Raw genomic sequence first — 25,719 nt, 5'->3', positions numbered from 1 at the left:
TCTGCTTCACAGCTTATTCCAGAGGCATGGTAATCTCTGGGAGATATATGTATCTCTACAGCATGTTCTGTTGATGTCACAGGCTAGGTTGAGATCTCTGGAGTGAGTTATTCTTGTCCCATTTGATTTGCAGATGTGCAGCAATTCCATTAGGGTAGTGTCTGAGACTGCTCTGTAGGGCAGGCACAGGTCTCCTCTCAGTAGCCTGCATGACACAGAGTACAGTGACAGGGCTTTTAGTTTTTCCATGTATGTCATGTTTTGGAGGCCCTGAATTCTCTTGGTAAGAAACCTCTGTGGTCTCTCCAGTTACTGAAGGTGTTTGGTGATGTATAAACAGAAGGGAGCACTGTACTTGATTAGGGGTCTGATAAGGGTCAAGTACAGTGCAACTATAACCTCCCTGGCCTTGGATGCAATGCCCTTATTTATGAGCTGCACAATGTAGAATGCTTTTCTTACCACTATGGACACATGATGATCAACGTTTAGATTGCTATCAACCTGTGTTCTCAAGTCTCACACCACTGAGTATGTGCTTAGAGGGGTGCTATCTATATAGTAATTAGCAGGGGCTACTTCTTTGCCAAATGGGATAATGAGGCATTTTTTGTGTTAAGTTTTAGTCCATGAGTTTGGCACCAATCAATTGTCTGCATCAGCCCCTTCTTTAATATGTTAACATTGTTGGAGGACTGGTTTACAGTCATCTGCAAACATGGTAAGCCACAGGTGATTTACCTTTGCCTGGAATTCAGAGAAATAGATTCCAAACCGTAGAGATCCCAGCACAGATCCTTCCAGTACCCTTCTGGTAACTGCTCTACCGGTGGAAATGGACTCCGCAACTTTGACAGTGTGCATTCTGTCAATGAGCCAGTTTACTACCCATCTAATAATGCATGGGTTGATCTCAAGGTTGGAAAGTTTCTCCATGATACCTGAATGTGGGATTATGTCAAAAGCCTTGGCTAAATCAAGACAGGTGGAATGTACCATTTTGCCCTCATCCAGGGCTTTGATGACACTATCAAAGATGTCCACCAGGTTTAATAAGCAGCTTCTACCTTTGATACAGCCAAACTGGGTTGGACCAAGAGTCTGAAGGTTGCCTATGTCCTTGTGGATAAGATTCATGATGATTCTTTCCATGGCCTTGCAGATAGGGCTGGTTAGGCTTATGGGTCAAAAGTTCCCAGGGTCAGTTGATGGACCCGCTTTGTGCAAGGGGATTACTATTGCTGCTCTCCACTCTGCAGGGAGAAATCCAGGTTTCAGGCTATGGTTAAAGAGAATGTCAAGGGGCTCTTCTGGGTCTTGTTTTAGATTGTTATCCTGAGATGTTATATAGTCCCATAGAGGATGTGTTTTTGCCCATGGAGAGAACTTGTTTGATCCATTTTTTGGAGATACTTGGCAGATGACTGGTGTTGGGAATGATTTGAGGTATATCAGGTGAGAACAGGGGGTTGAATCTATCACTAAATCTGTCACCTAGCAGGTTGGCAATTTCCTCAGGTTCAGTGTGAATGGTATCATTTACTATAAGGTCAGCATACAGCTGGGCATTCCCTCTTAGGTTACAGACGTAGCTAAAGAATGCCTTGTGATTGTCTTTAGCTGGGAATGATAATTTTAACTCATAGCTAGTCTTATATGACTTAACAAGTTCAAGCTGTGGAGGGTATCTTTTCTATGTTGGGTTAGTTCCCTCCTGTTCTTAGATATCAGTTTCTTTCTTTTGTCGTATAACTTGTTTATACTTACAGTCCACCAGAGTGGCTAGTTCTTTCAGGAAGACCTGGTTTTGTTCCTATTAGGTATGGCCCAGTCAATGCATTTGTTGAAGTGGCTATACAGTACAATTGTGTATTCCTCAGTGCAGGACACATTGTTGTCTATGTTGGCAGAGCCTTTGAAACTTTTTGTACCATCACTTAGTAGGCAATAATTAGTTTTGGAGAAGTTTTTCAGTTTTTTGCTCCAGTGAGGGTGTCAGGTTTGATATTTACTTCAAACAAGACAGATTTATGGCCTGACCTCACCAGTGAGGGCAACACACAGGGAGTTAGTGGACCCCCCCCCCCCATGTTTGGTGAGCACCAGGTCCAGGACATTTGAGCCCCTTGTGGGGATCTGGACCAACTGTTTCAGGGAATTTGACTTACTAAAGTACAGGAACTGCATAGTGATTGTGTTTGTGCTCGTATGGGTCTCCCAGTCAATGGACGATTAGTTGAAAACTCTCATGACAAGGATGTTTGGCTGTATGTTGAATGACTCTAGCAAGTCCAGGAAGGCAGTGTGCTTCTCCTGGATCATGGTGGGGGTCCTGTAGCTAGCAATGTTGTAAATGGGTGTTTTTCTTATAGTTAACTGAATGTGGAGTAGCTAGAGAGAGTCGCACTGTTTCACCAGTTTTGAGGTATATTTGAATTTGATGAATATGGATACACCTCCAACTTTTGTGCTTACATACTTGTTTTGGTGTCTGAATCTGTGAAAGGCATTGTAGCCTTGTACAGCCAGGGTGTTCTCAGTGGCCTTGAACCAAGTCTCGGTGACTACACAAATGTCAGCATCTTCCAAGGTGAGGAGTGCTTCCAGGGAGTACTGTTTACTGTTTAAGCTCCTAACATTATGCAGCATGACCTTGATTTTATCTTTAGTGGATTTCTTTAAGTCAGAAGTTTTGTTGTTTGGACATTGTCAAAAAAGACACTATGGTGGAGGCAAACATCTTTCCCAATATTCTATAGCCTTGAGGATGCAGGTGAAGGCCATCTCTGGCAAAGCAGCATGGACTGTCAACCAAGTCTTCCCAGGCAGGTAGATACTGTATCTCCCTGGAGTGACGTCATAAGCTAAACCAATTATTGAAATCAATCATTTTTATATGTATTGTGGCATCATCCTTGGTGAAGGTAGAATACTGCTTTGAGCTATGGACATACCTACCTGGGACACATGATCTGAATGTTCGATCATGTCTCTCTTAGTATAGTCTAGGGAGGTACATCTCAAGTCATTTACACCAACAAACAAAGTCATAATGGTAATTGTTGCTGAGTGGCTTGAGTGTGTGCATGATTTGATGGATCCTAGCACCTGACAGCTAGCTGATCGTGACCGTCTCCTTGTTCAACCTTGTAAGGGGGACATCTGTGTGTCTCACTATTGAGTCACCTGTAACTCGAACATTTGGTTATGAGGTGTTTTGCCCTAGGTCCTTAATTGCTGAGAAACTTATATGTGTGTTGTTGTGTATTGTGCTGGATTCTGTTCATGTACCGGTATGTGTATGTTTGCACTTGGGAGGTCTCTGGTCTTTTAGTAGGCTCTTAGTGAGAACCTCCACGTATGTGGGTTAATGAGTCTTGACAGTCTCTTGTGTGAAAAGGGAGGGCGTGTGTGCTGACAGCCTGTTTTATTTCCTGTTTGTTGTATTGTGAGTGGACTGATTCTAGCTTTATGGTATAGTTACATCTCTCACATAATGTATTTGCTTGCTTTAGGCACAAGTGGTTGCCAGTGTACATGAAGCAATTGCTACATTATCTCAGAATGCCCATGTCAATCAGGTTGGCAGGAGAAATAGTAGAAAACTGTCTGTCCATTATGGTGGATATATATTATAGTGACTAGTGGGTATGGAAAGGGTGGCCCAGGAGTTGCTTGTAAGACCAACAAGGTCAGCTATCCTGTGGGCATCTAATAGTGGAAGGCTGTGTCAGTGCCTTAGAAAACACAGCTGGGTTGCTCGCTGGGTAGCAATGTGCAACTGCATTTCTCACAGAGAGGCAGTGGAGCCAAGAAGGGTTCACTAGCAGGTATCAAGGGAAAAGTTTTGTTTCTTAGTGTTTGCATCTATACATGGCAGCACCAAACCCTGGTGTGTGGTGTGCAGCTATGTGCAAATGCTGTGTTTAAATACAAATGAAATTAAACAGTTGTAACTTTAACTAGCCAATGGGAGAGCCCAAAACTGAGCTTTTTACCAACAATCCCCAACTGAGATGTGTCTTGGACTGCACACTTCTGCCATAAGTGTGCAGGAGTGCATTCCTAATGTAGGAAGGCAGGTTTTAGTGCTCAAGATATCCAAACAGCCTAGATTCAGCAGATCTGAATCTAGCCTATGCTATGAGATACATGAGGATAGAACATCAAAGTGCAAAAATAAGTCAAAGCAGCAACAAAAGTAAAAAAGGGAACAGCAATTTCAGCAGAAAACAGTTCAAAAAGTGCAATACAGGCTTTAAATATACTTGTTTTTGTAAGACTGCAGTGGATCTCCCTGGTTTAGTTTAGATTCACTCCAGGTCTCAATCGCCAAAATCAGAGCAGCTCTAACAAACAGATAATACAGTACACTGGAAGAATACAGCTAGACTGAGGAGAAATAGCAGCACAACTAATACTTAGAGTGCCTAAAATGTAACTAAACACTGCCATAATACTTATTACTGCTGTATGTACCCCATTACAAGGCAATTCTAGAAGCATACCAGCTTTTAAACAGCAGACCATGGAAGCATTACATTTCAAAGTAGGGATTTAAATGAAGCGGTTGATGACTGCTGTATATGCATAACTAAAGCTGTGGTGGAGCATTTCTGTTATCATAACCAAACTGTGCTAGTAAACATTGATTTTATAAGTGAATATAATGACTGATGCCTTGATTATCATATGCCAGTAAAACAGGTATCAGGATAGTTAACAATGTTAGTGCAACGTTATACTATCTAAGTGCAGGCCTGCAAAACCTGCAGGCAATTTATCTTATAGTTTAATTTAAGTTTTTATTTATTTATTTTTTTTTTTGGATTAACCAGTTTATAATTGTAAGCTGAGTCAGGCCCATGTTTAAAGTTGGCATTTGGGGGGAATGTAAGTCCACATTGGTAAAAAAGAACTTTAGCCAACAGCATGACATAACAATAAGCAACAGATGTAAGTGATACTAGGAAGACATAGTGCCAAGCTAATATGAGGAAAAGAACAGCAAATATAAACTAAACAATCACATTAGCTATTACAAAGCAGGCTGAGTATCACTTCACTAATAACTAAATTATAGCTAACAAGCAAATAATAGAAGTGTAGTTGTGGAGTGAAAGCAATACTCATATAATTTTAGTAATTCATTCCATTATGTTAGTATAATGTGTTTCTGGTGTATTTGTGGTGTATGCTATCTAGTAGTTGATTAAAAGCACAGTGAATTTATATACATATGAATGCAACTAAGAACTAGATAAAGCACTTTTTCTATAATGTTGCTGAGCATCAATATTTTTGAAAACTGCTTGCTATATATTTAGAGCCTATTTAGATACATTTAGCTCAATGTGTTGTGTGAAACGACACAATGAGCAGAGATACTACTGAATATGGATCACTTGGCTAGGCTTGTTGTGGTCTGCAGAATGATTGCTGAGTATTTACTTATGGACCTTTGAACTTATAATGTGATGCTGCAGCATATGAAAGATCATATATGGGTTCCATGGGCAGTAGAGGAGAGAACCAAAACTGTGTTAGTATTTTATAACATTGCCCATTTTTCTTAGCTTCTGAGATCTTTGCTTGCACCCACATTGCAACCAATGTCTCACCTGCTCCACATGGCAACCAGTATATCAATATGGAGGGCTCAAGTTCTATTAACTTCAAAGTGGTTTGCATTGATCATGACATTATAATTATTGTGCCTCCGTGTCACCAAGTAGTTTCCATGACTGCCACATCTGGCATACATTGTAATAATTGACAACATTTTGTCCAGGTTGGCTTTTTACAGGATCATCTGCTTTGCAGCTGTATACATTGCCAGGTACATTGGCCAGGATATGCAGTTCCCATTTAAATAAGCAGCAAGCCACATATAATGGCATCCACTATTGTGTGTTCTAGGTGATGATGTATATGCCTTTGAACCATTGATGTTGATCCCCATCTGAAACCCTCCACCCATGGCTGAGATAATATACACCATTGCAGATCTCCAGATACATAATGTTATTGAAACTGTGTTCAGATGTCTAAAGGGACATGCCATTATCTGGTGCTGTACTGCAGTATGCACTTGAGAATACTAGGTAGTCATTAATAGTGTGAGTCATGTTGCACCATATAATTCTACAGACGCAGCTACAGCTTGGAAACATTACAGTGCTGCTGAGGAGATCTGTTGCAACAGTGGAAGAGGAATCAAGATGGGGCATAAACATGTCAGTGGAAAAGGCTTCAGTGGCATTCCATGCAAAGAAGAGGAGGGTGCAATACACTGTGGCACTCAGAAAGAGACATGGTCTAGACCATAATAATGAACCATGATAAAGGCAACACAGAACAAAATAAAACTGATGCATGCATTAACATACCCAGAATATTTATTGCAGTGCATTGACTGGCTATCCTATGCATGGTTTCCAAGTAAAGTTAGTTTGGTTATTGTCACATTCAGGACTGGTTTACTCAGATGTAGCTTGAATAGTAGACTGCTGAAAGAGGTCTGCACCTTGGAGATGATTAAGTCCTGGTTACCACACTTTGACTTCATCTATGTACTTAACTATTTGTTTTGTAACTCTGTGTAGGAGCATATCCTTATTGAAAATAGTGAATTGTAGTCGGCCTAATATAGAAACTTGAAGAACTCCAATCTTCTTTTGGCTTTTCCTGGTTAGGGGTCACCACAGTGGATCACCTGTCTGCTCATGATTGGCAGTGGAGTTTTATGGTGTTGAGTTGCCAACCTGGTGCCCAACCTTCCATGGAATGCACATGCACTCATGCCTAGGGCCAATTTAGTGTATCTAATCCACCTACAGCATGTCCTTGGGAGGAAACCAGAGCACCCAGAAGAAATCCATGTGACCACAGGGAGGACATGCAGACTGCACACAGAAGGCACCCCAGCAAAGTATTGAACCAGAGAACCTCTTGCTGTGAGGTGGCAATGCTAACCGCTGCACCACCACGGCCACCCCAATACTGGATATAATACATTGAGATTTTGCAGTGTACCATACTACTGTCTCAGCTCTGTTTTCAAGCTAGCTTTCAATTTTACTGGAGATTCTTCTAATGTTTCTAAGAAAACGTTTTAGTCCTGTTCTGCTGTTCTGGTATTGTTGAGTTTTATTAAAACTGTATGGTTAGAGTGTAGTTTTTAATGCACTAAAATTAGTTTATATGTCATTAAATCATAGTAGTTGGAGGCAGATAGTGCATATGCATGGACAGTAAGCTGGGGCATGTGCATGTTGTGATATATAGTTAAAAAGCCTATGTTCACAGAAACCATGTACAAACATATTAATAGCTACATAGAGACAGCTGTACCCACCAGGAAGAAGTACAGAACTGACTCAAAAAACAAGGCATCCTGGCAGAATCACAAAAGCAATAGGCAGTATAACAGAAGGAAGAAAATCATGGCAAAAATTTGAAGGTGCAGCTCTCAGCAGGATAAAAGCACTCTCATCAAACTAAACAAACAATTCAGAGGACAAATAAATTCTATTAAAGCCAAATTTGAGGTGAATCTGGCCTCCCAAGCCAGGGACAACCACAAGTCATTATTTAGTTATGTTCATAGCCACAAAGATAATACAAAATTGTGTGCAGAGCTCACTGTAAATGGAGACACCTATACTGAACCAGATGATATAGCAAACCTACTGGTCAACAAATTCATCTCCAACTTTAGCCCTCTCTCCCCCTCAACCTTCCCCTAAGGAAATACCATCAAATATATCTTCCCCTGCTATCACTAGGGAACAGATCCTTAATGCTCTCTCTAAGTCCAAGAACACTACATCAATGGGCCCAGAAAATATCCCACGATGCCTTCTAAATAGCATGAAACATGACTTATCATGCCCTCTGGAATTGCTATTCAGCTGTAGCCTCCAAACAAGCTTTGTGCCTCATGAATGGAGAACAACAAGTCGTCCTTCTGCACAAAGGTAGACCATCTACAGACCCTAGAAGCTACACCCCCATAAGTCTCCCTATTTTTATATGTAAAGCCATGGAAAGAAATATCATGGAAATGATCAACAGCGATATAGTAAACCTCCAGACATCGGACCCAATCCAGTTTGGTTTTGTCACAGGGCAGGTCATACCTACTTAATGAGGTGGACTTCTTTGAGAAGGTCACCAAAGCAATGGATGATGGCAAAATGGTTCACTCACTGCCTACCTTGACCTGCCCAAGGCATTTGACACAATACCCCACTCAGGCATTGTTAACAAGCCAATGAGGTTAGGTACAAACCCGTATGTCACCTGGTGGATAGCCAACTGGCTCACAGACAGGACCTCGGAATCCACCTCTACAAAGAGGCCAGTCATAAGTGGAGTCTCTCAGGGATCTGTCCTTGGACTGCTCCTTTTTGCCATTTACTTCTTTATAGTGAAGGCCAATGTTAATGGTCTCTTGCTGACTAAATTTGCAGATGATTGCAAATTAGGAGCTGTCATTGAATCCCACACTGACACAAATTATATTTCATATATTGGCTATATTTATTTATAGAATGTGCAATCCATTCGTCATAATTAACTCTTATTGACTAACCCATAGTTTCTACCACTAAGAACATTACCTATTCTTCACTAATGTTAATACTTCATTCACTATATTCCCAGTATATAATAATTATTCTGTTACTTACTACATACTAAAAGATATTTTACTTTATAGCTATGGGTTTCAGTAATATTACCAATTCACATTTCAGCCATATTTCTATATTCTCTTTGTTTCCCATTTAGTCTTACCCAAACATGGCACTACTTCTGTTTGATTTCTCTTAATATAACTTTGAAACATGAATTTACTTTGAGACATATGACTATTATTCATGACCTGTGCAAAGTGTTTTATTTTTCTGCAATACTTGATTCTACCAATCAAAATGTATAAATGACTGTTACAATACTCCATACCGAACTATGATCTAATTTGATTATAAGATTATTTGATTTTTCATGCTGTTATGGTTCATGTTATGCCTGGAGTCTTTGGACCGGTGTACTTTCCTGGTTAACAAATACACAAATCATTATCACTGTTGCATATAGCTTGCAAAAAAAAAAAGAAAGAAAGAAAAGAAAACCACTGCATGTACCAACAATTAATTAGAAATAACATCAGTTGCCACTTGGAGCATTCCTCCCACTTTTCTAGAGGTGCTCTTCCTCCGATTCTTCTTCTGTTACTCATCAAAAATTCAAAACCCGCCATTTTGAGCTTTACAAAAACTGTAATCTATTAACAGTATGCCTCTCACTGGTACCTTCACTTACTCAATGCACCCACAGCAAACAGGAGGTAAAATCTTATATTTAACATGTGTGGCACATTTAATGGTTATACATTGCCATCTTTGTAATTAAATTCCTCATCAGATCACATGACAAAAAACTATCATATCTTCATATGACAGCCTTCCTGTCCTATGTGGTGAAGCTGAAATCAACTAAGGGTCTATCATCACATCTACTCACCCCATACTTTCCACCTTATTGTCATCTACTCCCTTAATATATATATCTATATCTATATCTATATATATATTTTTGTAACCTTGGATACAAAGAATATAAAATGTCCCATTTTCTGTATGTTTCCTCACTCACCAGATTCACTTATTACAACTTAGAATAAGATGAGTAAAACCCAATCATTTCTTGTTTCATTTCTTCATTCCCTAGCCCTCTAAAGCAAGACCACTGCCGCAACAATCACAGAAGAAGACAAATTAGCAGGGCTGGTGTACTTATTCATATAATAAAATAAGTGAATGGTATACAGATATAAAATCAGGAGCTGTAGAATTCTCCGTGTGTGAATACAGAAACATAGAATTCAGTGTCTTATCCTTTTCTTACCATATTATTTACTCTCTTTCTTTTTTTTTACATTTCCATTCTTGCACATTTTCAAAATGTGTCTGCTAATCTGAGCAGAGGTGTTATTTTAGACTTGTAGTTTTTCTCGTTTAGAACTTTCACTATGTTTGCATCTGATTCAATCAGTAAATATGCATGCAGACCTATAGATATACAGTAGATAGTTTCTTAGAAGCCCATACCTCTTTTACACCAAAGAGTATAAAGTCTTGCCATGTACTTTTTTATCCATAGTTGGATAGGCAAGAATCAGCTTTCACACTTTCTTGTCCAACTGAATCAATGCCTTTGGAGGCAAGCTGATTTCACCGAGTCTGTAAATTAGAACAGGAAGAGCAAGCTAATTTATAGCTTGAACTTTCTTTCTAGATGTCAAGACAGTTTTCAGTATTAGATTTAGTTTTCTAAAATATTTTTTATTACATTTTGTTCCAAAGTGTTCTTCCTTTACTTCTGACTATTGGTCTATCTCCAAGTATACATACACATATATGTATGTATATATGCGTGTGTGTGTGTGTGTGTGTGTGTGTGTGTGTGCGTGCGTATGTGTGTGTGCGTTTGTGTGCGTGTGTATGTCTATAGATATATATATATATATATATATATATATATATATATATATATATACATATATATATATATATATATATATATATATATATATGCACATATATATATATATATATATATATATATATATTTATATATATATGTGGATCCCCTTCAGAAGCTTGAAATTTCAAAACTTCAAACTTCAAAAGGCTGAGACCATAAGATAAAAATGTTGAAACTTCGAACGTTTTCAGTGGAGATCTTTGTACAGTGCAGAACAGCATAGTTACCATTTTCCTCACTCTAGTGCGATTTCAGAGTTGATATATTTATTTACCAGGGGGGGGTGGGGGTACAGGTTCTCAAAGTTTCAAAACTTTGATCTTATGGTCTCGCCTACTTGAAGTTCAATGTTTTGAAACTTTGAGCTTCTGAAGTAGATCCATACATATATATATATATATATATATATATATATATATATATATGTATATATATATATATATATATATATATATATATATATATATATATATATATATAAAATATACATATATATATTTGAATACTGGTCAAGGCTTTTGCCGCCCCCATAGTGCCTTGTTTAGGCAAGGCTCAAAAGACAAACCCACCACCATAAATAGCACAAGTAACCAAAAACTGAGGGTAATGCGACTCAACACCAGAAGTCTAAACGTCAAAATGCACACACTCGAGGCACTCCTCAGTATGGAGAACATTGACATCTGTGCAGTAACAGAAACCTGGTTCCCCAGCACTACTAGGCTATAACTCATACCATACCTTTTGGCCACAGAACCAGGATTGAAACACAAAAGGTAGGGGTGTATCCATATTCATCATGGATACCCACACCTCCAGGTTAGTAGCCCGGCGCAATGCATCAGAGATCATCCATGTGCAACTAACAATGGGCAAAACTGCAATCCAAATTGTAGCTTTCTACAGATCACCCACCATGGCCCAGGACCCCCATTCCACATTTCTGTAGACACTGGGAAATATGAAGGTCCTACCAAATGCCCTAATACTGGGTGATTACAATTACCCAAACATAAACTGGGAGAACTACTCAAGTACTAACTCCCTTGCCCAACACTTACTAGAATTTATAAACTCGAATGCCCTGGATCAACTGGTCAACACCCCCATCAGAGGGAACAACATATTGGACCTGGTCATTACCAACACTGGACGACCGGTGTTCCACACCGGAGGTCAACCCCTCGCTGGTTAGATCAGACCATAGACTAATCACTCTGGATATCTACATTCCGCCCCCACCCCCAGTCAAGGAAATCACCATGAAAAACTTTTCAAAAGCAAACTTCATGTTACTTAAGACCGAGGTGGAAAGGTTCACAGCCCCCATGCTAAAGGACAATGCTGTCCAAGCTGCTTAAACCTTTACAAAGGCACTGTGTGAGCATCTGTAGGAATGCATGGATCATGCTATCCCAAGTAAAACCAAGACTCACTCCTCCAAGAAAAGGAAACCAGTCTGATGGACCCCTGCCATAAACAAGCTATACAACAGAAAGAGGAAACTAGTACAGAAAAGAGTAAAATCCCAAGAAGGAAAGACATCACTGATCAATATCAGCAAGAAGCTACGATCCCTCATTAAATCATCCAAGGCTAGTTTCGAAAGAAAAATTGCCAATGACTCCAAAGATAACCACAAATCGTTCTTTAGCTATGTCAAGAACCTAAGTGGAAACTCTCAGATCTGCTCTGAGTTAGTGCAGAATGGCACAGAATACACTGAACCGACTGATATTGCCAACATTCTGGCAGACAGGTTTAGTGCAAACCTCACCCCCTCTCACCCCCTAAAGGGCCCGTAGCCATACCAGAAGAATGTAGGGCTCCGTCAATCATTGACACACAGATTAAAACAGCCCTATCCAAAGCCAAAACACAACTTCAATGGGACCAGATGGTGTCCCAGGCTGTGTCTTACAAGAGCTCCAAAATGAACTAACCCTTCACCTAAACACACTGCTCTAACTCAGCCTCTCTACAGGCTATGTACCCACAGAGTGGCACACAGCAACAGTTATCCTGCTCCACAAAGGTGGAGCCACAACGGACCCCGGGAACTATTGCCCTATAAGCCTGACTAGCCTGGTCTGCAAGGCTATGGAATGCATCAACATGGAACTCATTAACAGAGACATTGGGAACCTCCAAACCTTGTACCCTACCCAGTTTGGCTTTGTTAAAGGCACATAATGCCTCCTAAACCAGGTGGACTTCTTTGAGATGGTTACCAAGGCATTAGATGAGGGAAAGGTGGTCTACACAGGCTACCTAGACCTGGCAAAGGCTTTTGACACCATTTCCCATTCTAGTATTACAGACAAGCTCATCAACTTAAACATAAACCCCTACTTCACGACATGGGTTGCCAACTGGCTCACAGATAGAACCCACATGGTGAGAGTTGCAGGCTCTACGTCTGACTCTAAACCGGTTACAAGTGGTGTCCCCCAGGGCTCAGTCCTAGGACCCCTCCTGTTCGGTATATACTTCTCAGAGGTACAGGCAAGCATAGGAGGACTATGGCTGACCAAGTTCACAGACGACTGCAAACTAGGGGCCATAACTGATTCTCCGGCTGATACAGACACCCTCCAGATGGGTCTCACTGAGGTGGATAGCTGGTGTCAAAATCATGGCCTCAAGTTAAATGCCAAAAAGTGCATAGTCATCCCCTTTTGAAAAAACAAAGTACTCACGAACTACCACATAGGTGGTAGTGCCCTAAATACAGAAAATGTAATAAGGGTTCTGAGCATCCAAGTAGATAGTAATCTCTCCTTTGGTAATCATATTGCCAAGGTGGTTAGAACATCCTTCTATGTGGCTCACCTAATCACAAAAGGGTTTGCATCTAGAACAAAAGAGGTTATTGTGCCTCTCTACTCATCACTCATTAGACCCATCATAGAACACACTGCCCCATTTGGGATGTACCTTACAAGACACCTGCAACAGCTGGAAACACTACAAAAGTACCTCACCAAGAGGATTCCTGGCCTCAAACAGATGCTGTATGCAGCCCGACTCAAGAAACTCCAGCTGTACTCGGTTGCATACCGCTTACTCAGAGGTAATCTCTCCCTGACATACAAGGCCATGTCCAACCCAGAATTGATGGACATGCTCCATCTAAAAAAAAACAAATCCCGGAGAGCCACACGCTCTAGAGATATAAACCTCACCACAATGAAAAATAGGACATGCTGGAGGGATAGATTCCTATCCCAGAGACTCCCCATGCTTTGGAACAGGATTCCAATATACGTCAGGTAGAGCCCCTCACTAACACTCTTCAAGAGAAACCTTGATGGGTGGATGAGAAACAGAAAATTTACCCTGAGGATCACTGCAGTGGATCTGCTGGACAGTGGCACAGGGAACTAATGGCTCTGCTTGACAGAGGCACATGGAACTATTCTAAGGGCGTGGCGAAAGCCAACACATTCTGGCTAGGCTTATACGTGGATAGCCTAGTACTTACCTATGAACCTATGAACCTATATATACACAGATATATATATATATATATATATATATATATATATATATATATATATATATGTATATATACATATATGGATTCCTATTACAAGAACAAAAGTTCACTACTTCGAACTTGTAATAGGAAACCTCACTTTAACGAAAGTGAACTTTTGCGTAAGTGCACTTCACCGAAAACAACGCAGCACAGTGGAGGACATAAAAAACAAGCTATGTCCTCCACTATGGTGCGATAGTCACGGACCTTAGGGTTAGGGCACAGGTTAGGTTTAGGCGATAGTTAGTAAAGCTATCCCCTTACCCTAACCCATGCCCTAACCCTAAGGTTCGTGACTATCGCACCATAGTGGAGGCCATTGCTATGTCCTTCACTGCGCTGCAGTCATCACAGACCTTAGGGTTAGGGCAAAGTTCTTGGTAAGGGGATAGCTCTATGGGCTATCCCCTTTCTTTGACCCGTGCCCTAACCCTAAGGTCTGTGAGTACTGCACGGAAGTGCAGTACAACTGTTCGTTGCACTGAACTTCGCGTAAGTGCACTTTCGCTGCAGTGCGCATTCCATACACTATTTCGAATTAGTGAAAATTCGATCTAGTGTATGGAACCCATATATATGATATATATATATATATATATATATATATATATATATATATATATATATATATATATATATATATATATATATATATATACATATATATATACATATATATATATATATATATATATATATATATATATATATATATATATATAAAGATATACTCCATCTATTTTAAATTTTTATCGTGAAATCTATATTTTCTTCTGTTTTCCTGTTATAAATGTTGTTTTTACATGTTTGTCGTGGTCAAATGCCATTCATGCATAAGAAAATTTTATCATTTGTTATGTTTCACATATCTCATGAGATAAACCATTTTAACTCATCCATAAAGCATAAGAGACATCACTGGGAGAGGCTAGTTTCTGGAAACCAAGATGTAACCATAAACTAGTCTAATATGTAAATAGGTCAGTGGGATAAGGGGCAAGGCAAAACAGCAGTGGGGACAAAGAATCATCCTGGAATATTGCCATTTGGGTTTTTATTCTCAGGATAATTATTTGATCTTTAGTATGACTCAATTATAAAGTGGTTTGCTACTGTTTCACAATGATTGCAATTTAATTTATTGTTATAAGGGTATTTTTCATCAGCTATTAAGTTTTTTTTTTAATTCTATCCCTACTTCATTTTGGTTCTGCCCTTTTTATAGCTCTCTGTTATGGCGTTTTTTTAATAACGGGATTACACTTAGGTTTTGCTCTTTTTTCAGCTCTCTGTTACGGCTTTGTTTATTAATAGGTGATGCCTTATTCCATATGATTTTCTTCTATTACCCGTCTGTTCTTCTGACATTATTTTCTTTTTTTTTCCTAAGTGACTTTAAAGCACTAGTGCATCTATTCCAGTATTTAATTTATATATTCTCAGAAGAAAAGTTATTGACATTTAAAATTAAAAATTAACATTAAAAATCCTGGGCTTTTTTGCTAAGCCTGGGAATGGTCAGTGTCAGAACTCTTCCTCGATTAACAACATTTAATATTTAACTGGAACATAGGTCACAGAGGGTTAAGCGGATTGCTGTCTAAATGTCATAAACTCTGTGAGTCATTTACCATAGATTTCTTATTCATACATAATAACTGTCTCAAACAGTTTGTGTTGACTAAAAATGATGCATTGCATTTTATACATTTGTTAACCGAGTAAGGTCATTGGACACAAGAGTCATTTTCAGGAGTAGCCCAAAAGCAGTGGCTGGTTAAGTAGCTTGCTCAGAGTCACCCTGGTAACCCCAGTGGTCAAAGATGACTCTTTTTAGTAGTGATCCAAGAGCACTGTCTGATTAAGTGACTTACTCAGAGTCACCCTGGTAACCCAGTGGACAAAGGAGACCCTTTTCAGTAGTGACCCAAGAGCACTGTCTGGTTAAGTGACTTGCTAAAGGTTACACAGTAGGCAAATGAGGTCAGGAAGTAGCTCATTAACAGCTCAGACCCATAATCCTCTGCACTTGCCAAATGTGTTACTTCATAAAGTTACTTCTGTACAGAAACCTGATTCAAAGAAATATCAAACTACCTCCCTGCTGCCTCAACTTGGGACATTTCTTGCTATAGTAATGTATCACTAAGAAAGGCAAACATAAAAACTTAAGGTGTATTCTTATAATAGCAGTACAGATAGAAAGAGGACTGAGGTATTAACACTTCCACTCCCCCCTTCTAAATGATCTTCAGTGAAATGAAGACAATGGTGATATGATTACTTTGCCAGCTAAACACAAGACAGTAGAATACTGACAATTTTGTAAATAAGCATTTTTTTTTCAAAAGGGGCTCATTTATGAAAAAGCACAAGGAAATCTAAAAACTGTGAGTAAATTCAATGGAAAAAGTAAGTGATTCCAAACAACAGCCTTGCAATTACTTGTACTCAGATTATTTTCTGAGCCTCCCCCTAAAAACAAAACAAACAAAAAAAAAACAGCAAAACTATCCCATTTGAGTGCAAGCACCAGCAGAAACTACCTTGCAACACCTTTAATCCCCCGTTCCTATGTCTATGTATCTGAAGTTTTTGCACTGTCACTCATTCAAAACTTCTAGATGAACTGCATTTCTTAGGTCTCTCCAAACTTTCACTTTCTTTGTTTTTATAGTTATCTGTCCAACAGACAAGTTATAAAATGGCAGTACAATTTTTCACTTTACCTATCAGTCCCTGTAGGCTTTCCCCAATCTATTTATAAACAAACTCCACTCAGCATCTAAACATGCTGCCTTAGTTCAGAATGGTGGATTACTCCACCCCTAACTGTTCCAACCCACTAGGGTTTCCACAGTTCTGTCATGTCTATAGTCTTCTTTACTGTCTTCTCTAACAGTTTTTGTGACTGTTGTTTCCTTTCCAGGTATTTCCACTTGCAGCTCACTCATCTTTACCCACCTCACTTTATTCCCCTCTGTCCTTATTGCCATTGCTGATGCTGTATTTTCCAATATGTATCTCTCTGAATTTCTATCTCCTCCTCCATTTTTAGAGTTTCATGTTTCCCGAGTATCCCACTTGTGTACTAGCTTGAATCAAGTAAATTGGGGTAAATGTGTACTCCTTCTCTTTGAGGTGATTTTCCTTTCATATATCCTTCCATTGTCCTCCTTTCATGCTTCTTTCTAAGTCTTTTTTTCATCCTAAAACTGTGCTTTTGGCAAACAGCTTTTCTCTGGGACTATTGTGAAATTGAAGTCTCCTCCATTGATTTCTTCTCCAACTTTTTATCTGATTTTATTCCTCAAAGAGCCTGCAGCAAAAGTATTCTTTATCCTTGTTTAGGGTATACAGGTTTTGTGTTGTCCATCTTCCACTTATTTTCCCTTGTCAACTGCTCCACCTCCTCTTTCCCCACTTTTCCTGTAACCTTTTGTTCAGTACAAATGATCCCTTTCTGAAAAGGATGGCCATTCCCCTCTTGCCATCCATCAGCTTTATTATTTGTATCTTCCTTGAGATACTTTGGATGCATGATGTTCCCTCAGTCTTTTACCATTGATTTGGTCTCCTGGAGCAGTGCCACATCCCCCTTGCATCATACACATTCTACTGTTTTCCTTTTGCTTGGGTGCAAAGCTCCACCTCCCTTTGGTTTGTTCTCATTCCTTTCTGTTGTCTTTGGTTTTGTACCCCCCCCCCATTCATCTCTGTGTTTCAATGGCTCTCATCTACTTTCTCTCCTGAGCTGAACTGTCTGTTTTTTGGCCTTTGTCTATGCAGCCCCCCAGCCATCCATAGAGTTGGATTTGTCACTCACCAGCCTGCAATTTGAGCATCTCTGGACTTGGACAAAAACAGTTTCATGTGAGTAAAAAAAAACACACCTGGTTTGTGCCCTTTTTTCCCAATAAACATGTTCAATCCACTTTGAGATCAAAGTCTTTATCAAAATGTAGCAGCCCATTTTGGTAGGCATAAAAAAGTGAGTGTAGCCTTTGATCTTAGCATGCATGCAATTGTTGTTGTTTGAATATCTACAGCAGTTGATGAGGTTTGTAGCTCAGGAGTGAGAGCACTGGTCCAGTAAACCAGGGATCATGAGTTCAAAAAATCATTAAGGCCTCTGGTCGTCCTTTAAAATGTCTAAGGTAATTGGTGAGGAGCATTTTAGGTTCACTTACAAAGAATATAGTATAACGAAATTCCTTGCAAACTCTGCCAAGGTAAATCAAGGTAGCACTTTCTTTTTACCCACTCTTCTATATGGAGCCCCTGTCATGACCAACCTACAGGCCTCATTTAGTTCTAAATTTGAACAGTGCTATAACAAAGTTGCCAGATTCATTTCAACAAACCTTATTTCAAACCACCGTTTAGCACTAAAAAAAATTAACTCGCTTGAGCTTCATTACCATCTATCTTATACTTGCTCACCTTAACCCATAAAATCATCCATACCACATCTGCCTACCCAAAAATTAGACCCTTACTCCAATACTGTCTTCCAAATTGCCCAGTCTGGTCAGATAATAAACAACTGCTTACCATCTAAAACCATAAAAATGCTACTGGGGTCAGTCTCTATTCCAATAGTATAGCTAGAACTTGGAATAAAATTCCTATATCAATCAGGTTTATCACACACCTTCATCTTTTCATGCCATTACTAAAACACATTCTCTCTGCCTCCTGGATTTGTGCCTGCCTCTCACCTGGGACACAGCTGTCTAACTCCCTTTATTGCCTTTCTTATACCTCCCTTTAAAGCACTAAATCACATAACCTGCTTATTTCCTTCTAATACTTTATTGTATTTCTTAAACTATTACACAATAGTCAAAAAGCTAATAAAACAGGACAAATTCCAATACTACCAGTCTGCCCTAGACTCCTCACAACACAGCCCCAAACAATTCTGGTCCTCCATAAACTCCATCCTCCACCCAGGTAAAGTCAGTACCCCTCCTCCTAACATCCCTCACTCCTCAGAAAATATTGCTACCTCATTCAACACACACTTCACCCAAACCATACTATCACAATCTAAACAACACAACCCCCTCCCCTCCAACCCACACCTTCAACTAGTAATCTCCCCACTGCCTTCTCTTTTTCTCCTGTACCTACCTCCAACATAAAAAAACTCTTAACTAAACTTAAACCCACCAAATTAGCAGCAGACAACCTTCAAAGTGAATACCTACAAATCGCAGCTGATGCTCTGGCCTACCTTGTATCCATCCTGATTAACTGATCTCTGTCAGAAAGTTACGTTCCCACACTGTGGAAAGTATCAAATATAATTCCCCTCCACAAAGGTGGACCCTCCACAGAACTAACCAATTACCACCCAATAGCTATTCTCTCTCCACTCTCCAAAATACTAGAGAGATGCATACACTCTCAGTTCTCAGACTACCTCCTTACTAACAACCTCCTTTCCAGTACTCAGCATGGTTTCTGACCAAACCATAGCACCACCACTGCCTTACTCTCCTTTACTAACACTATCCTTCAGCATAAAAACAATGGCTATCTCTCCTCTGCTACTTTCCTAGACCTATCTAAAGCATTTGACATGGTCCCACGCAAACAACGTATCTCTGTCCTCAATAACCTATCCTTCTCTCAATCAGTCACCAACTGGTTTCAGAGTTAGCTGTCTGACTGCCAACAATCCGTTGTATGGCAGAATGACATATCTCCCCAACTATCTGTCTCCATAGGGGTTCCCTAAGGATCCATCCTTGGACCCCTACTCTTCACTGTTTACACCAATAATCTAGCCTCTGCCACCAAACATGGCACACTCATACAATATGCAGATGACTCAACCATCATCTGCTCAGCCCAGTCCCTACCCAAACTGCAAAAAGTCACACAGAAAGCCTTTTCCTCTGTTGAAACTTGGTTCTCAGATGCACAATTAATACTCAACCCAAACAAAACTAAATTACTCATCTTCCAACCCGCCAAACATACTCAAAACAACTCTCACTTTAACATCACAGCAAAAGACAACACCACTATATACCCAACTGAACACACCAAATTGCTAGGAGTGGAAATAGACAATAAACTAAAATTTGACATTCACATATCCATGACCATAAAAAAAGTCCACAAAAAACTAGGAGCATTATACAGAAATAAGCAACTTCTCACCAAAGCAGCAAAGATTTCAATAGCAAATTCCCACCTTATCTCCACCCTACTTTATGCCTCTCCAATATATATCAACCTAAGGCAATGCTATCTAAACAAGCTAGAGACCTGCTACAACAAAATCGCTAAATTCGCCACAGGGGCATCCTACTGTAGTCACCACTGTCTCTCACTTGCTGAACTGTGCTGGCTTGAACTCCCTCACCTCCTTCAGTGGTATCAACTCTCACTCGCCCACAAACTAGTAAACCATCCACTAAATGTCCCATCCCTCCAGAATCTACTCCAACCCTATCGCACCACCAGACCACTAAGATCCAGCAACAAAAATCACTTGCAGATCACTAAAGCCAATAACTCTGCTGGTGAAGCACTATTCTCTTGCACCATAGCCAAATTATGGAACTCCCTCCCACCCGCAATTACCACCGTACCATCATGCACCCACTTCAAAACTTTACTAAAAGCACACCTAAAAACGCGCTGGCTATGCCCTTGCAACTCCCACTCTAATATCACCCACCCCATACAACCACTACCTTTCTTTCCACTCCACTAACTACCTTGATTATAGCAAGCTCAGATGCTCATAAGCCTAGTACTTATTATACAGCAGGAACTTCTTATTGTAACATTTGTTAATGTCTGTTATGTACTTCACAGATAAAGATTCTAGTTGTCTACTGATGTACTATGTTCTTCATCTGTAAATATGTTGTAAGTAATTGCTATGTTAAATTGTTAATCGCTATGTAATCCAATGTAACTACTGTCTGTTTATTTTAACTGTGGAGCTTTTCTTCCCGGGCCTCCGCTGAAAATGGATCTACGCCCAGTTGGACACTTCCGGTCAACAAATGTAAATTAATTAATTAATATTATACCTACTTGTAATTAGAATGACCATATTACTACAATCTACACACCAAATCATCCACTCCGCTCTGTCAACAAGTCACTTCTCTCTATCTCATCAGCTAACTACACAACAGGCAAAGCTCTGTTTTCACTCTGTATAGCAAAAGCCTGGAATAATCTACCTCCATCCGTCACTTCTGCATATAATACCACACAATTCAAAAACTCCCTGAAGCCCCACCTTTTAAGTTCTTGGCTCTGTCCATGTGTCACATAATCCCAAAACCTGTTACCAACACACTTTCTCTCTTTCTCTCATAGTATATCCTTCAGTAAACATGCTTGGTACAAATGGTATCCCTCAACAAATATGGACTTGTAATCTCTGTCTGTTATTTTTTATAACATACAGATTGTTCATATGTAGGTATTGCTGATTTTAATTGCCTTTTCTGTTTTTCTTTTATCACTAGATACTACTTGCATAACAATATTTTTTAACACTATATATAATATTATTATTGTTGCTGTTTATGTCTATGAATTTATGTGGAGCTTTTCTCCCTGGGCCTTCGCTGTAAATGGACCTCGTCCAGTCCGACCATCCCAGTTAACAAAAGAAAAATAAATAAATAAACTGCATTATAAAATTTCTTATTGTAAATATTGATTGCATTAATATGATACCTTGGAGATTTTTTCCCGAGCCTCTGCTGAAAAAGGGCACCTGTATCCAATGGGAATTTCCCAGTAAATAAATGTTAATAAATAATTAAAATAAATAAATACTGTGCAGTGCTCTTCCAGTGTTTCAGCTGCATCCACAGCCATCCAAGCTAAGCTAAGAATATTTTCTTCATTTGCTGCACTTGTACTTGTTTTATACAATTATCACTACTGTTTTTGAGCATCTTGTTGAAGAAGGTGTTTACCTGGTTTCTCTGAGTTGGGAATGACACCAGAGTCTAATGTGTGGTATATTGGCTAGAGGGCATATGAGTCAATTGACAAGCTTTATTTCTCTGCTATAGATCAGACACGTTTTCATAAGCTCTGTGTTCAATTACAAAGAACTCTGCAATGCTTTGCAAGTGTTTCAACTACATCCAGAGCCATCCAAGCTAAGAATAGTTTACTTGCTTTATATAGTGGTCACTAGCATTTCTGAGCATTTTAAAGCATGTAATAGTAATTTCTCCATTTGTTGTTTTTTCTGTTTGCCTTCAAATTGCCTTGCAGAAGGGTGAATTAGCCAGAGACTTAGTTGTTTAGTGGTTGTTTGTTGTTTAATCTGCACTTAAGAGCTGCTTTTTCTTTTCTTTTACATTAGAAATTCCAGGATCATCCATTTTGCAGCAGAAGGTGTTTACTTAGTCTCTATCTCTGTCTCTCTCTCTCTCTCTCTTTCTATGAGTTGTGTGGAATTAAGCTTGGAGGAGCTAGCTTGCACATGGAATACCACTACTGTATCATAGCACTATATAACGTCTTACCCTTAACCCAGAAACTATACTAGGAGACCCCTGTTAAAACCCAATCCTTAATCCTAATCAGCCCATCCTATTACAGGACCACAAAACATGGATATGTAATTTCCAAGCATCTCTGGGGCCATCTTGTTAGATTTGAACATCCTAAGGCAATGTAGCAATTGCCTCGTTCTCAGATAACAAGGCAATCATTAAAGAAAATAACATGCCATGTGAGACAAGTAAATACATAACTTCCTTGAAGGCAAAACTCTCTTACACAGACAATGTTGTCAGGAATATCCACACTACTTCCCTCACGCACATCACTCACCTGACGCACACACTGTCTAATCCTGAAACCTTCCCAAATCTGAAAATCCTCCAAAGGCACCTAACAGCAGCACCCCTTTTTGGCAATCACTAAAATGCACTCAAAAAGCAACTCCAAACATCTCATGTCAGCCTACACCCAATTATCTCTTAGGATCAAAGTCCATAAGGCAAGCATATATTTTACTTAATACTGCTGTGATTGGGGAGTCCATTGCGAAACACAAAGATGCCCCACGCATCCAGTTAGACAATGAGAAGATAATGATTAGTTGCCTGTCTGAAGCCAGGGTATGCAGTATCAGTCACTCAAGTCACTTCACCCCAGGTATGAATATAATTCTATCACAGTCCATATGGGTGTAAATGGTGTAAATGACTTGAGACATACCTTACAGGGCTATTTGAAAAGAGACATAATGAATCTCTCAGAATATGTGTCATAGATATGTATGAGCCTTGCACTGAGCACTATTTTATCTTCACCAAGGATGATGCCACAGTATGAAAAAGAAAATGACTGATTTTAATAATTGGCTTAGTTTCTGATATTGCTCCAGAGAGATCCAATATCTGTCAGCATGGGAAATATGGTCAACAGACCACATTGCTTTGCCAAGGATGGGCTGCAGCTGCCCCCCCACTAAGGCTTTTTGATATTGACTAAAACTTTATCTACCCCCTTACAGCCTTTTTATGCAATGCCAAAAAGACAAAACTGCCAACGTAGTGGAAAAGACTCTAAGCAGCCTTATGGTGTTACTGCTTAATGTTAGGAGCCTAAACAAAAAAACTCCATATGGTTCAAGCCATCCTCAGTCTAGAGAATGTAGGCATCTGTTCCATGATGAGACTTGGTTTAAAGCCATAGAAAGTACTCTGGCAGTGCAAGGCCATACAACCTTCCACATATTTAGACCTGCAACAACACAAACTGGGGCCAAAGGTGGAGGTGTGTCAACCTATGATAACAACAAACATGCTTACAGGTTGGTTAAACAAGATGATACAGTGGAGCTCATCCACATGCAAGTCACCATAGATAAAGTCCCTCACCATATCATGGCTAGCTAGAGGTTGCCATCTATGTCCTTAGAGTCTCTCAACACTTACCTAAACCTTTGAGAGATGCTCACCAACTAACCAAGCACCCTATATGTGGGTGACTTTAACTACCCCTCTATAGATAAGGAAACTTACACTACCACAAACTCACAGGCACAACACTTCCTGCACTTTATTAACACAAACCCCCTGGAACAGATAATACATGTTCCAACTAGATGATCAAACATATTGGATCTGGTACTCATCAACAGAGAAGAGCATTGTACATTCCATGTTACCTCCTCACTAGTGAGACTGAATCACAAAGCCAGATCCTTTGAAGTAAACATCAACCTGGAACATCCAGCTAAACCAATAACAGTTAACAACTATTCTAAGGCAAACTACATCATGTTAAGTCACAGTTTGTCAAAAGTCACGGCTCCCCCTAACCATGAGACCACAGCTACCTATGCATAATTATTCGCAAAGCCCCATTGCAAACATGTGCATGGCAGCAGAGAGACTGCCATACCTACCAGAAACAAACACTAAAAATAAGCCCTACTGGAGGAATATTCACTTAAACAGCATGTATAATAAAAGAAGAAAACTCCTGGCCAAAACCAAGAAGAGCAACTATCTTAAAGACAAATGCTCCCTTAAATTAAGTCCAATAAAGTTAGCTTCAAGGTTAGGACAGCCACGCAGTGCTGGCTAAGGACAATCACAAGGTTATTTTCAGCTATGTTGGTACCTTAAAAGTAACATATAGCAGTGGCCTGAACTGGTGGTGAATGGTACCACCTAACTGACCAGGGTGACATAGCAAATCCACTGGCTGATAAATTCAGCTCAGATTTCAGCTCCTCCAGCTCCACCAGGTGAAATCCCTTCCATCGTACTACCCCAACTATTATAAGTGACCAGGAGCAGTATTTACTAAAGTCAAGAACTCCACCTCCGTGGGTCCTGACAACAGTCTAAAACATGACCTATCAGAAAGACGTGAGGCACTTTTGAACTATAGCCTTGAAACAGGCTACATTCCAAGTGAATGGAGGACCACAACACTCACTCCCCTCCACAAGGGTGGACAATTAACAGACTCAGGGAACTACAAACCCATCAGTCTAACAAGCCTAATATGCAAAGCCATTGAATGAATTATTATGGAAATGATAAACAAGGACACTGGCAATGTACAGATGCTGAACCCATCTCAATTTGGCTTTATTAAGAGAATATTATACCTACTTAACCCGGTAGACTTATTTGAGTGAGTCACAAAGACAATGGTGGAGGGTGCAACAGTTCTTACTGCATATCTTTACCTAGCCAAGGCATTTGATACAATGCCACACTCAGGCATTGTTTGCAATATATCTGAGGTGGGTACAAATCCATACATAATATGCTGTATTGCTGGCTGACTCACAGACAGGATCCAAGAAGTCAGGATCAGTAAGACCACCTCCACCAAGAGACCAATCACTAGTGAATTACCCCAGGAATTTATATTGGGCTTGCTCCTGTTTGGCGTCTACTTCTTGGAAGGTAAGGCTAACATTCAAGGCCTTTAGCTCACCAAGTGCACAGATAACTGTAAACTGGAAGCTATTATAGATCCCCCAAGACATCAACATCTTGCAAGAGGGTTTAGCACAGACAAATGCCAAAAAATGCATTATAATCTTCATTGAGAAACTATCAACGCAATTAAATTTTTCCATCAATAAAACATCT

This window comes from Protopterus annectens, chromosome 2.part1 (assembly GCF_019279795.1).
Source record: "Protopterus annectens isolate FY-2018-M chromosome 2.part1, PAN1.0, whole genome shotgun sequence".
Lineage (NCBI taxonomy): Eukaryota > Metazoa > Chordata > Ceratodontiformes > Protopteridae > Protopterus > Protopterus annectens.
This window is presented reverse-complemented; position numbering follows the sequence as displayed.